Below are 13,190 nucleotides of genomic sequence, written 5' to 3'. Positions count from 1 at the left end.
CACTTTTTGTGGGGAAAGCATTAGGGGGCGCCTGGGCACACTCATCACACCCTATAGGGGAGCAGAGCACTTTAATCCACTTCATCTGTGCAAATCAAAAGTTTTGGTTTGTGCTTGAATTGCTCCTGCAAAATAGCGATAGTCTGGAAATCCCCTAAATCCATCAACTGTGGTGAATGTTTGTGTTTCCTAGTGTGTGGGAAGTACCACACTACACATTTAAAGCACACCCAGCACACATTTAAACCAAAAGAAACCTAGGAACTCACAGAGATACAATTCCCAGTACGCTTAACAAACTAACAAAAATATACATATTATTATTTCACCAGTTTCTATAGGAACTCAGTTAGGACTAGAGCTGACTCTGTAGCTACAAGTTCATTTGAATTTCTATCAAGGTAAAAGTACTTAGAACACGCTGGCCACAGCGTATTCCAAAAGAAATACTAAATCATAACCGAATGGTAAAAGCTCGCACCTGCATGTGCCCAGTTGCTGAAATCAATTTATTTGTGTGCGCTTCCTAAATCTGTACTTATTAAGGCATATACTTCCTAAACTTGTACAATGTGGTCTTATGATGCACCAAGGAACTGAAACCTTGCTGACAACTGTTGTCATCACCTGTGTTGACTTGACGTTGAAAATGGCTCCACTGGTAGCATGGGTGGGAGAGAACAGCACTACACATCATTACCGAAAACACTATTGACATTTGGTTCTCAAATATTTCTGTTGCATGTATTCCAGACAGGGCAAGAATGTATTCACAGCATTTACACTAACAGCTAAACCTTTTAATAAAACCAATTTGAAGTAACTCATTACTGAAAACAGTTGCCAAAATGGACTTTGCTGCCTCGTGGAGATGAGGCTTAAGCTAACATTTCCAGTAAGGAAGGCCAGAATTCCCCATTTCCATGCAAGTGAAGAAATGCTGTTGCCTGGGAACTTTGCGAAACGGAATGCCGCTGCGGAAGGACATAGCCGATGGAAAATGTTGTTTGGATGAAATTAGCCCTTTAAGCATTTCTGCTGCATCTACACATACATTGCTGCTACTTATACATATTCTTTTGTTTTTAAGCAGTTAAATCAATTTTTATTACATGAGAAAGTCACTTTTAAGATGATTAAAAATTATTACATTGTATTATATTATATTATATTATATTATATTATATTAGTGTGTATTTAGAAAGAAAACAGTGAGAATGCCAACAGTTGTCAGCTCAATACATCATGCTACATATACATATCCATACCCTCCAAGTGCCCCAATTTTCCATGGAAAATACCAGAATTCTGAAATAAAATTGGGATTAATGGGTTTCCTCAGGATGGTGGAGAATGTGTGTACTGTGCCCTGTTGGTGTGTGGTGGTGGAAATGCTCTGTAGGGGGTGGTCGCGGGGGACAGAAAATAGGGGGTTGAGGAGGGTCAGTTGGAGTGGAGTGAGAAATGTCCCTATTTTCATCTGAGGAATGTTGGAGGCTATGCATACAAAGCCAGGAGGGCACTTCCCTTCTGCCCTGTAACAATAGTCCATTTGCTCCTGTTGTTGCTGCTGTTTAGTCGTGTCCGACTCTTTGTGACCCCAATTTGCTCCTAGTGCTAGCAATTCCCAAACCCCTATGCTACAGCCACCGGCCTGTTTTGAATGTACAGTGGTACCTCGGGTAAAGAACTTAATTCGTTCTGGAGGTCCGTTCTTAACCTGAAACTGTTCTTAACCTGAGGTACCACTTTAGCTAATGGGGCCTCCCGCTGCCACTGCGCGATTTCTGTTCTCATCCTGAAGCAAAGTTCTTAACCCGAGGTACTATTTCTGGGTTAGTGGAGTCTGTAACCTGAAGCGTCTGTAACCCGAGGTAGCACTGTATTGCTAATTCATAGTTTAGTATTACATACATGAGCCTGCTCCCTATGGGTTGAGCCATGAGCAGGGCCAGCTAGAGACACTTTGGCACCTGAGGCAAAACACAAAATGGGAAGTAGGGGTGAGTGGAAGATCTACATCAGAAACAAGGGTAGGGGGAGACCAGCAGTGCCTCCTGTTCATCAAGAGGCCGCTGTAGAGAAGCACTGTGGGAAGCTTATGAGGAGGTGGCAGATCCAGTCTCCAAGCACTGCAGCTATTGCTGCCTCCTTGTCAGCAGCAGTGGGTGATGTATTCCCTGGAGGTCAGATCTACTGCCTCTGTGGATCCTGTTGCCTGAGGCAGTGGCCTCACCTTCCCTCATGGCTAGGTTGGCCATGCTCAGGTTCTGTGGGAAACTGTTAGTGTAGGAAACAGTTAGTGGTCAGGACTGAAGTCAGAACCGTAGGGCAAACCAGGAGGGATGGTTGAGAAGCAATTTGAAAGCCCAGAATTCGAGAACATGGGAACATGCCAGAGGCCAGGAAGACCGTGTTCAAGCAAGGCTCATCTGGAACAAGAGGCATTTTTATGATCTTTCTGATGGCCTGGATGGGTGGGGTAAATCCAAAGTCTGAATGTACGTCTCTGAGAAACTGCCACCTGCATTTCAATGACCCAGGAGACTGCACACAAATCCAGCAACATCCAGCAATTCCCCCCTTCCTTTCCTCTGGGTATGGTCGTGAGCAGGAGATCGGAAGCATCTGCTTTCACCCTTGTCAGAACTGGAAACTGTGGTTAGTTTAGTCAGTGGCGTAGCGTGGGGGGTGCAGGGGGGGCCGGCCGCACCGGGCGCAACATCTGTGGGGTGCTCGCTCGCACTCGCAGCTCTCTGCCCCTACCTGGCTCCACGGGTTAGGGGGCGCAAATTACTTGCCTTGCCCCGGGTGCTGACAACCCACGCTACGCCACTGAGTTTAGTTACGGTTTATCTCAACCATTCAGAATCAGAAAGCTTGGGTTGATCTTGGCTTGTTTGTTGAAAGCATAGTTGGACAAACCATTGGACTAAACAACAGAGTCAGTTGAAAACGGAATGCTTCTATTCTCCCCATCATAGCTGCTCCAGAAGAGGGGGCAGGAGGTGGAAAATGTCTGAGCATCAGGGTTGTTCACATAGCACTCAGCTGAGCAAACACAGGGATGAGGAGAGACTTGCTACCAAAGACTGGCCTTGCAGGGGAAAGACTATTTGCCCATTTAATCTTATTAACTCTGTACAGTGGTACCTCGGGTTAAGTACTTAATTCGTTCTGGAGGTATGTTCTTAACCTGAAACTGTTCTTAACCTGAAGCACCACTTTAGCTAATGGGGTCTCCTGCTGCTGCCGCGCCGCCGGAGCACGATTTCTGTTCTCATCCTGAAGCATAGTTCTTAACCTGAAGCACTATTTCTGGGTTAGCGGAGTCTGTAACCTGAAGCCTATGTAACCTGAAGCGTATGTAACCTGAGGTACCACTGTATAAGGGGAAAGGTGAATCTAGCATCAAGGGATGGAGCACATATCCATTAAACGCAGATCATGTCATATCAATGCCATTTATGATATAGGTAAGTGCTATTGTGAGAGAGCAGGACCTTTTCCGTGATCACACTCTTTTCTTGTAAAGAGCTACATGAGCGCTTATCCATTAGAAAGTAAAATAAAAATAAGAACCCAAAGTTAAAAGCATTTGATATGGCAGGGTCTTGACCACAGCCATGCAAATGCATGGGATAGTTGCAGATGGAGGTGAGAACCACAATTAACCAGCAATCTCCAAATGCAGTGTGTGTGTGTGTATCCTGAGCAGTTATCGTTGAACTGGAGGAGGGATGAAGTTGTCATCCCCTATAATCACAGGGGGTGAACTATTTCCTCACAACAAAGATTCACATCAACATATGAGACTGCTTTAAATTGAGAAGCTTTGGCCCACTTAACCTAATAAGATTAACTGGCAGTGACTCTCCAAAGTATTAACCTTTCCAGCTTTACTATCTGAGATTCTTTTCATTACTTCAGGCAAAGGATAGAATCAGCCCCTTGATCAATTGTCCTGAACCCATGGATACCTGGTGGTAAGTCAATATTTCAAGTCCCCAGTCCAGGGTCAATCCACATGTCCAATGTCCAAAACCAAAGCACAGTCCCACAAAGATCCTGGAGTAACCAAGCTGATGTCCATCAACAGGGGCAAGTTGAGCAGACATAGGATCTCATCCCTGCTGTCCTTTTGTATTTTGCATCTGAACTTGATGAGGCATGTGACCCTCACCTGTTCCAAGCCTACTCCAGCTAAGCAGGCATGGCCAAACTTGGCCCTCCAGCTGTTTTAGGACAATTCCCATCATCCCTGACCACTGGTCCTGATAGCTAGGGATGATGGGAGTTGTGGTCCAAAAACAGCTGGAGGGCCAAGTTTGGCCATGCCTGATCTAAGGAACCACACCCCTCTTCTCAGAGCTAGTGAGCCTCACCTGGCCAGCTTGGGAGCTGGGCTATGGGCCCTTGCCTGCCTCAGCCTCCTGGAGCAACCCTCCCACTGCTCCCTACACCATGTTTGTGGGAACAGAGCCCTCTCTAGCTCTGGTGATGGGTCCTGCTTCTCTGGTTCCTGTGCACTGACCATCATCCCCTCGTCATCCTCCATCACCCTGTGAGTACTTCCTACACCAACCTCTCCTTCCCCAACCCCAGCTTGCCCAGGTCCTGCCTACACCCCTCACCGGGATCCTCTTCCTCCTCCTCTTCCTCCCAGTTGTCCTTCCAGTTCATGACATCAATGCAGGACATCCAGAGTTAGAGCACCCCCAAACTGATGGCTTTCTAGCACCTCCTTGAAGATCCCCAATGAGGGGAGCCCACCAGGCCTCTAGCCAATGGGTTCCAGTATTCAACTGCTCTTCTCATTAAGAGGTCTCACCTCATGTTCATCTGAAAATGCCATCCTGTATCTTAAGTCCTGCTCTCAAGGCTCATAGAGAAACAAGTCTTTGCTCTCTTCTATGCAACAGTCTGTCAAATATTTGAAGAGTGCTATCAGGTCTCTCATCAATCTTCTCTTCCCCAGGTTTAACATATCCCATCCCTTCAATCTTTTCTCATAGGACATATATCCCATATGGTTGAAGAAGGATATAGACAAACTGATTCAGAGGTTGGCAGAGCAGATGATGGTTGACCATCTTCTTTGCTAACTTCTGAATCAGTTTGTCTGTACCTATCTTCAATGCAGAACCAGAACTTTAGTACGAAACAAAATAAAAAAAATCCTTCCAGTAGCACCTTAGAGACCGACTAAGTTTGTTATTGGTATGAGCTTTTGTGTGCATGCACACTTCTTCAGATACACTGCAACAGAGGTTACCAGACCTGTAGGTTTACCTCACCTATCAGTCAATCACCCATTCCCACCACCCTTCTGACTAATACACCTCCTTACCTTCTCACTATATATAAGGGTCTGGTGACTTCTGTTTCAGTGTATCTGAAGAAGTGTGCAAGCACACGAAAGTTCATACCAGTAACAAACTTAGTTGGTCTCTAAGGTGCTACTGGAAGGATTTTTTAAATTTTGTTTTGACTACGGCAGACCAACACGGCTACCTACCTGTAACTAGAACTTTAGTACTTGAGTCAACTAAATAGTTGTGCTAGCGAGAGCCAGTGCAGAGTCCCAGTAGTACCCTGCTCTTCCACCACATGCCCCTGCCCCTCAACTGGCTTGGGATGCATGTGGAAGATTTGCCAGAACAGCACATAGTGGAGTAGAGGGGGGATTGTTCTATCAGGCAAACAGGATCTATTTCCATGACACTGAATTCAACCCACAGACTGAACCAACCGTTTTTACACATTCTACAGAGAAAGCTCCCACGATTCAGGCCTGTGTAGAGATAATGCCAAAATAATTCAGATTTGGCCTCAAGGAAATCCAAATTGCACATTCAAAATAAATTACACAAGCTAAGTACATTGGCATGCCTCCACTGGTTACAATTTACAATTATGATTTATCTGGCTTACAATACGAAAGATGTCTGAAACCTACTAGCAGAATAGCAGAATACATGAAGGGAATGGAGAAAGGAAAAGATGTGGTGAATCAGGTGGACACACACAAAAAGAACAGCAGTCATCGCAGTTCAGCGGAATGGTAGTTTTATACAACTGAAGATTCACCAGCTCTGTCCCAAATGTGCACAATTCCGTTGTGTGAAACTGTAATGTATCCTTAAGAGTACAGCAAACTCATGCAAATGTGAATGCACTTGTTCCTCAGTGAGCCCTAAATCCTAAACCCTAAAATGTCTTGGTCAACTAGGATTTGGACTAGGAACCTCCTGGCTTGCATGCAGATGGTTTTCGTGGTGTTCAGTGCAAGGCTGCAGATAGAAGGACATAGAAAGCACCATTCATATCAAGTGAATGAGGAAGTCGCTGCCCGTGCCAACCTATGTGCTCATTGGATTATCTAAGTCCCACACAACTTGCAACCGACCCAGGGTGCCATCCTAGGCAAGTGGCAGAAGCATAACCCACAACAACTAGCATGCGGCAGAGTTTGACTCAGTGAGTCACATTGCTTAGCCCTGGACTATCCCAGGCATAGGATCACAGGGAACTGCCTTACTCCAAGTCAGACCATTGGTTCATCTAGCTCATCATTGTCTTCACAATGTTCCATGATGCTGGAGCTATGTACTGCTTAATACCAAGAACACTTGATAGGCTGGAGAAAAGTAACAGAGCTCAGGGTCACAGAAGGAAGAGAAAAGTGATGATCCCACCCACCCACTTTGGATCTGGCCCTGATCCACATTGGCTTTAGCCCCACCCAGTGTTTGCAACCCCCTCCCCACAATATTTCTTCTGAGGCAATGCAGCATTGACAGAAAAAAATGTTCTTCACCTGGTTCATGCAGTGGTTTAATAGCTGTCCACCACCAATACAGTGGTACCTCGGGTTTATACGCTTCAGCTTACAGACTCCGCTAACCCAGAAATAATGCTTCAGGTTAAGAACTTTGTTTCAGGATAAGAACAGAAATCGTGCTCCGGCGGCGCAGTGGCAGCAGGAGGCCCCATTAGCTAAAGTGGTGCTTCAGGTTAAGAACAGTTTCAGGTTAAGAACGGACCTCCGGAACGAATTAAGTACTTAACCCGAGGTACCACTGTACTGTTTTACCATGGAATCCCATGGGTATCTTACTAGAGTTCAATAGGGCTTACTCCTAGATAAGTATGTGTCAGACTGCAGCCTTAATGTGCAGGGAGTAATACATTTTCTGCCCATATTAAGCAAACAGGGGCATGGGATATGAGGGGCATTATTACCCAGACCTTTCATCTGCCTTTAAACGCTGGTGTTATGGTCTGAAGCTTCTTCCAGCAATTCAGCTAATGCTATATGATATACTAACACTTTATCAATCCAGTATACATCATTGATTAGGAGTCTTGCGTGTATTTCCCGTGTGGCTCCAGTTTATATATGCTATGCTATATTGGTTTTGTAGTGGTTTCACATAAAAAGTTGATATGGAACAACTTTCTGCCCTTTGAAAGAATTCACACGGAGTCCTGAATCAAAACTTCAAGCTGCATTAGAGGCAATATTATCTCTATGACAATTGTTCCTTCCCTTAAAACGACTGCGATATATGATCACAAAACATTTTCTTATTTCTAGTTAGTGTGCATCTGACAGTTGATGCTTCTTGATTGATACATTTGGTAACTTCATGCCCAGCCATTCTCATTTCAAGTATCCCTACATCACAAAATTCTCTGGGACCAAGCCCAAGAGAGATACGGCTGATATAAACCAGTGTATTCACCTAAGGGAGATGTTGTTTTCAGCTGGGTGCTGATTTTTGCCTATTGATCACGAAGGTAATGAGAAGATTTAGGCACATTTCTTGATTTTGTAGCCTTTGCAAAACACACAAGTCAATCCCTTCCAAGCGTCATTCGTATAAACAGATACTTCAGCATATCGTTTGCATCTTTACAAAGGAAACCTTAGAAAGCAAAGTTTTGCTTCAGAGCTTGCATACAGAATAGTTAAAAGACACAGCCGGCATGCAATCATCCACTTACTGCGACTTTTTCCATCCCAGTTACACTGTTCGAATCTTCAGTGCAGAAAGCTTCACTACTGAGCAGTGGCATTTTGTTTAACCGATTCCAGAAAATGTCTGTATATCTCAAATAAGCTTTATCCCCCCCCCCCAAAAAAAAAGAATTTAAAAAGAAGCCTTCCAGGTTTACCTCACAGAGATGGCAAGAAGGTAGAAGTAGCCAGAATTACTTCTCTAAATACTTTGCCTGTGTATACAGAAAGAGAGGGAAGGGGTGGGAACCCAAAATCCGACTCAACCTCCACTAAGCATAAAGTTCAGATTTCATTGCTGAGATCATTGCTCTATTCTCAGCACTTTTGCTCTATATGTGTGATTCTGACCGAAACACGTTCTGCAGCTGGAGGGAGCCTTGTCTAAGTGGAATTCTACCAAGCTTTCCCTAGTTACTTCTGTCTACTAAATGCAGACTGATGTTTTGTGAGACAGGGGCCTCACAGAACCAGGCCCAGATTGCTTGAAAAGTATTTCCTGCTGTTGAGTAGTAGGCATGTGAAACAGAGAGAGACAGAGAGAGAGAAGAAAATCCCGAAACAGTGCACAATATAACTCTGATTTGAGATACGACCCTGTTCCCTAATTTGTGGCAATTCCCATATTAATGCACACATTCATATGAATTTCATTGGCTCCACCCCCACCCCCGCCATGCCAAACGCAAGCACAACTCTGAAAGCATTTCAGATTTTTGTTTTACTCTCTTGAGCAACAAACAAGCAAATGGCTAGGAAAGTTGGCTTCAGCTAATATACTGCAACTCTTCAAAGGCAGTTTTTCTTTAGAGTATCAGGCAAGTAATCACCAGCACAAGAATGAGGCGCGAGGAGGAAAGGGCAAGAAAGATGCAAGATGCAGGGAGAGTAAAATACGCAAATAAAAGGAAAAGGCAAAGTTTTGCCAGTGAGCATTTTAACCAATGAGAGGTATGAGAACAGAGAGCTATTTGCATATAAAGGCAACAGTGTGCATAGGGAGAGAGAGATAAACACAAGACATTACCTCTACGGAGAATTCTCCAGAGTGTCAGAGATTCAGGGCTGTGAAAGCATGAGGACAGACTCCATCTTGATCATATTAGAACTCAGCTGACATAAAACACTTGTAACTATGCTTTCCCAGTTTGACAGGGTGCCTGAATCATATCTCTGGAGCAGCCTACAGAATCTACATCCTCTATTCTGTACAGATTTGGTGAAGCTATCTGCTGTTTATCTTTTCTGCTTTCTTCTGCCTCCTCTGAATGATTTCCTCCCAGTTGCTCCAGCCTGGGAACTTGGACTGCCATTTGGTTTTGATTAAAACCAGACAGACAGCTCTGTAAAAATTTGAGAGTAAGCTAATGGAAAGCACTGGCATGGCTTTAATTAGAGTATCAATTAATAATAAATGTTAACTATTCACATAACAAATGCTACCAGAGCTCTTGAGGTAATTTCTAAGGAGCATAATAACTTATGTTATTTTAGGTTGTCGTGTGTTTTTTTTAAAAAACTCAGACCTGCTTTTTTTATAAAAAAAAATTTAAGCTCTAGCAACAAGAATCAAAGAGGCAAGTTCTCTTAAGGAATGCCAAACAGTATGACAGAGCTGCGTTGGCTGATTTGCTTGTAATTTGGAAGAAGTGCTGATTCTGAGTTTTATTAAGTTTTTGAGGCTACACAAAGTTTGCACTCTGTTGACTCACTTACGGTGTACCAAAACTAATTTTATAGGTATTTGGGGGGATAGAAACATAGGAAACTGCCTTATACTGAGTCAGGCACACTGGTCCATCTAATACTGTCTACACGGGTTGGCAGCAGGGTTTCCGACTGGTAGTCACTCTCAGCCCTATATGGAGATGTCAGGGGTTGAACCTGTGACCTTCTGCATGCAAGGCTGAGGCATTACCACTGAGCTATGCAGTTACTGATCAAGGCTATGCTTTGGTATTTTATTTAAGCACTCAGCTCAGGTGCCTTTTTTTTGTGGCAGTACAGTGGTACCTCGGGTTACATATGCTTCAGGTTACAAACGCTTCAGGTTACAGACTCCACTCACCCAAAAATATTACCTCAGGTTAAGAACTTTGCTTCAGGATGAGAACAGAAATCGTGCAGTGGTGGTGCAGCGGCAGTGGGAGGCCCCATTAGCTAAAGGGGTGCTTCAGGTTGAGACCAGTTTCAGGTTAAGAACAGACCTCCAGAGCGAATGAAGTTCTTAACCCAAGGTACCACGGTATTCACCTCTCTCTTTTGTTTTGCTGCCCATGGCAGCCATTTTGTGCTGGCACCTCAGGGCTTTTATCAATATATGAGCACGATTCCAATCATTCCAGTGCCTTACAGATTCCTGACTGAAAAGTGATACTGGAAAACCCCAATTTTCGTCAAACTAAAAAAACTAAGTGTTTGACTAAACACTTACAACTAACAAAACAAATATAGATATTAAGATGTAACAATTGGAAAATATATATATTTTTTTTTAAATAATATTTATTAAAATTTTCAAAAATACAGAAAGTAAGAATTAAAATACATTCAGAACCTTATTTTCATATATCCACTTTCTGGGACTCCCCCCTTCCCCCACCCCTACCATATTCCTTTTTCATGTTGTTAGCTCCACAAGCTCTCAGTTCTGATTAAAAACTTAATTTGTTTAGACCATTATTCGAATTTAAAATTTCTACACTCCTCATCAATACCCTTAATAAAAAACCAAAAATTTCTTTCCCAGGGCCCACCCCATTTTTATTCCACAATTTCCCTTTTTTTTTAATAATAAAGACACCCCACATAATAGAAATATCAGAAATAAGAAATAAAAGGTATAATAGATGAAACAAAGCCAATTCAAAAAAAAGAAGTTGGCAAGCCTTTGGATTTTAGTTCTCCCCCTCTGTCCCCGGTTTAATTTCCCCCTGACCACCAAACCATGTTATCCGCCTGGAATTCTTACAATCCATAAATCGCCTATTTCCCCCAACTCCTTGCTGGCTTTTTTTTTCCGGGTTGGCGCCATCGCCGAATGGCGGACTCCCTCCGAGCTTCGGAGGGAGCCTGCTCGGCAGGGGCTGGGTCCTACCGCACCGGCGATGCGGGGACCCTTAAAAACCACGGCCACGAGGGCCGTGGACATGGAGACTCGGCTGGCACCGTCAGCGCCCTCCCGACTCGTGAAGGAGCCTTTTTAAAGGCTACGGATCGGGTGCCGGGGAGAAGCGTGGTGCTTTGAGTCCTCTGCTATCCCTGCCGAGCGCAGCCGCATGCCATCCGGCGGAGAGCGCTGACTTCTTCCATTGAAAATTCGGACTTTTTAACAACAACCCGTGAGTAATTTGGAAACTGGGTTTAAAAGGAGGAAAAAAAAGAATTTCTTTTCGAATTGGATACGAGCGGGGGGGGATCCAAAAAGGAAGTCAGTCCCCCCCCCTATTGTAAACCTTCCAAGACAAGGACGGGGAAACCAAGGTCCAAAAAGATTTGTATTGCTGATAAAAACTAAGAATTCCACAATGGGGAATCATAAGAACTGTGCTGGAGGACGAATTGAGGGAGAAGAAACGTAACCCCCCCCCCCTGGGAACCGGGGTGATTGAAGAGAGAGCCTGGTGAAAAGAGTCGGAGATTTTGACAGCTGTCAAAGTAGCTGTCAAAGTCGGAAAGCAGAGAGGATTTTATTATGAGAACTTTGCTGGCTAAATTTGTTACAATTTGCTACAACTTGTTAAAACTTGGATACAAAATGGCGAAAACATGGATAACAATCGGACTTTTGGACTAGAGAAAACAAAGTTACAACGATCCCCCTAGAGGAGTTTCGGGACATTACAAAGATGGTCGTAAGTGGAAAAATACCATTGGAAATTTTACAGAACTGGTTATCTTCTGGGAAAGCTGCAAAACGGAAATAATATTTTGTCTACAGGGTGTTCAGCTAAAGGAGACAATAGAATTTTCTATTGAAGAAAGGAAGGGACTGAACGCAAGTTTTTGTTCCTGAATAACAATAATCCCTGCAGACTTACTAAGCTTCTGAATTAGAACGTTTCAGCAGCGGAACAAGAGGAAACTGGACTACAATTTGGAAAGAACAATGGGGGGAGCTTTATTAAAGATCTGAAGTTAAGTGTTTTAAAAAATAATTATGAAAGGAAAAAAAAAAAAAAAGTAACAATTGGAAAATAACCAAGTGTAAGAGTCGATCTGAAAATAATTATAATATAAAAATGACCAGATCAGAACAATATTCAATTTAAAGAATGCATTACTGTATTAAGAGATACTAAAACAAGCAGGAGAAGTTAATATGTAATGAACCAGAAGAGGGAGTTGAGCGAAGTTGTGGGTTGGGGGATGGGAATTGTATTTTTCTTTCTTGCTGAGATAATGTTATTGTGATGAGTAAAAAACTGTTAAATTTAATAAAAATTAATTTTAAAAAAGGAAAACCCCAAGTTTTTAGTCCTTGTGAATTTCTTCTATTGTGACGACAAGGCCACCTTCTTGAGTGTTGCTCAGGAACTCGTGGCCACTAAGACAACCAAGGAGCTGTTCTAGTTGCCTTCTAGCCCAACACATTCATCAGGGTTCGAGGGGTAATTTGGTGTTTTGTTGTGGTGTTGTTGTTTAGTCATTTAGTCGTGTCCGACTCTTCGTGACCCCATGGACCAGAGCACGCCAGGCTGTTGTGGTAGGAAGAGGATAATCTGTAGAGAAAGACCTTAATGACTTTGTTGCCATAGAGCAAGGATGTGAGGTCTGTGGCCCACCATCTGTTCTTAGATGGCAACTTCCATCATAACTGACATTCACCATACTAGCTGGGGCCTATGAAGTGGAGCTGGAGTCCCAAAACATATGAAGGGCCACAGGTCCCTCACCCCTGTTCTGTGGCAATGAAATCATCAAGGGCTTTCTATAGACAAATCAGGGACGCGGGTGGCGCTGTGGGTAAAACCTCAGTGCCTACGACTTGCCGATCGTATGGTCGGCGGTTCGAATCCCTGCGGCGGGGTGAGCTCCCGTCTTTCGGTCCCAGCTCCTGCCCACCTAGCAGTTCGAAAGCACCCCTAAGTGCAAGTAGATAAATAGGTACCGCTTTATAGCGGGAAGGTAAACGGCGTTTCCGTGTGCTGCACTGGTGCTGGCTCGC

General features: G+C 43.8%; 1 protein-coding gene across 5 annotated transcripts in view; it reads right to left on the bottom strand.

Moving 5' to 3' along the window:
- Positions 1 to 9,295, bottom strand: part of DLC1 (DLC1 Rho GTPase activating protein) — a 254,741-nt gene extending 245,446 nt beyond the window's left edge. For 3 of the 5 annotated variants that reach the window (XM_081019786.1, XM_081019789.1, XM_081019790.1), the window contains exon 1: positions 9,051 to 9,295. The gene's annotated coding sequence lies outside the window, so the exon portion shown is untranslated. Of the gene's footprint in view, positions 1 to 8,010; positions 8,154 to 8,181; positions 8,523 to 9,050 lie in introns of those variants that run through there. The other 2 variants (XM_081019788.1, XM_081019787.1) reach the window with 2 other exon arrangements.
- Positions 9,296 to 13,190: the final 3,895 nt, after the last annotated feature.

This window comes from Podarcis pityusensis, assembly GCF_964106645.2.
Source record: "Podarcis pityusensis genome assembly, chromosome: 9".
Classification (NCBI taxonomy): Eukaryota; Metazoa; Chordata; class Lepidosauria; order Squamata; family Lacertidae; genus Podarcis; species Podarcis pityusensis.
Note: the sequence above shows the minus strand (reverse complement) of the source record. Positions and strands in the feature narration are given on the sequence as shown.